This window comes from Harpegnathos saltator, unplaced genomic scaffold (assembly GCF_003227715.2).
Source record: "Harpegnathos saltator strain DR-91 unplaced genomic scaffold, Hsal_v8.6 scaffold242, whole genome shotgun sequence".
Taxonomy (NCBI): Eukaryota; Metazoa; Arthropoda; class Insecta; order Hymenoptera; family Formicidae; genus Harpegnathos; species Harpegnathos saltator.
Window position 1 is genome coordinate 67,501 of NW_020230031.1, and position 1,902 is coordinate 69,402.

Sequence of the window (1,902 nt, forward strand, 5' to 3'; positions counted from 1 at the left end):
CAATTCGTCTTACGACACAAACTCGTGGCAATGCTGTGCAGAGGATTTACATTTAGCGGGAGACGCTCGCCGCTCGAGAAGCTCGAACTCGTGACGCTCCGCTCGCCGCGCGCTGCTACAGACGACTGCCGAGCAGCGCGCTCCTCTTATAGTACCCACGGCGTCGGCCGGGCCGTCGGCGACGCACGGGCGATAGCACGTCGGCATACGGGCGCGAGCGTCCGACTAACGAGGCCGGCCGGACACTGACAGCGAGCGCGAAGGAAGAACGACAAAGGCGAAAACACCATTGGCGACGAAAACAACAACACCACGAGCGATATCTGAGCGAAATGTCACTAACAAACAGCGAAATAACAAAGAAAATTACGTATTATTAAATTTCTACGGCAACTTGTGAGGAAGACTTACCATCACGCTGGTACCTCCGGGACGAGCGACCTCAGACAACCCCCCCCTTCGCCAGCCAAAAGTTCGGTGGAAGGACGGTCGTTCGCGCCGTATGGACGGAGATTCGATTCGCGACCTGGTGCAGCGACCGTGAGGTGAGAACGTCGCGGTCGGAACCTCCGACGGCTCGGGCGTGCGCCAGCGGCTAAGTCCGAACGCGGCGTGTTGCTTCGGTCGGCGGTACCTCCGGGACGTGCCAGCCCCGACGACCGGACCCGTCAGGCAGGCGAAGGTTCGGCCGAGCGTCGTCCGACCGAGCGGCACGTGCGGCGGTCCGATCCGCGACCCGGTGCGGCGACCGCGCGGCGAGAACGTCGCGGTCGGAACCTCCGACGGCTCGGATGCGCGCCAGCAGCGAAGTCCGAACGCGGCGTGTTGCTTCGGTCGGCGGTACCTCCGGGACGTGCCAGACCCGACGACCGAACCCGTCAGGCAGGCGAAGGTTCGGTCGAGCGTCGTCCGACCGAGCGGCACGTGCGGCGGTCCGATCCGCGACCCGGTGCGGCGACCGCGCGGCGAGAACTCGCGGTCGGAACCTCCGACGGCTCGGATGCGCGCCAGCGGCTAAGTCCGAACGCGGCGTGTTGCTTCGGTCGGCGGTACCTCCGGGACGTGCCAGCCCCGACGACCGGACCCGTCAGGCAGGCGAAGGTTCGGTCGAGCGTCGTCCGACCGAGCGGCACGTGCGGCGGTCCGATCCGCGACCCGGTGCGGCGACCGCGCGGCGAGAACGTCGCGGTTGGAACCTCCGACGGCTCGGATGCGCGCCAGCGGCCAAGTCCAAACGCGGCGTGTTGCTTCGGTCGGCGGTACCTCCGGGACGTGCCAGCCCCGACGACCGGACCCGTCAGGCAGGCGAAGGTTCGGCCGAGCGTCGTCCGACCGAGCGGCACGTGCGGCGGTCCGATCCGCGACCCGGTGCGGCGACCGCGCGGCGAGAACGTCGCGGTTGGAACCTCCGACGGCTCGGATGCGCGCCAGCGGCCAAGTCCAAACGCGGCGTGTTGCTTCGGTCGGCGGTACCTCCGGGACGTGCCAGCCCCGACGACCGGACCCGTCAGGCAGGCGAAGGTTCGGTCGAGCGTCGTCCGACCGAGCGGCACGTGCGGCGGTCCGATCCGCGACCCGGTGCGGCGACCGCGCGGCGAGAACGTCGCGGTTGGAACCTCCGACGGCTCGGATGCGCGCCAGCGGCCAAGTCCAAACGCGGCGTGTTGCTTCGGTCGGCGGTACCTCCGGGACGTTCCAGCCCCGACGACCGGACCCGTCAGGCAGGCGAAGGTTCGGCCGAGCGTCGTCCGACCGAGCGGCACGTGCGGCGGTCCGATCCGCGACCCGATGCGGCGACCGCGCGGCGAAACGTCGCCCGCCGACCGAAGCAACACGCCGCGTTTGGGACTTGGCCGCTGGCGCGCATCCGAGCCGTCGGAGGTTCCAACCGCGGACGTTCTC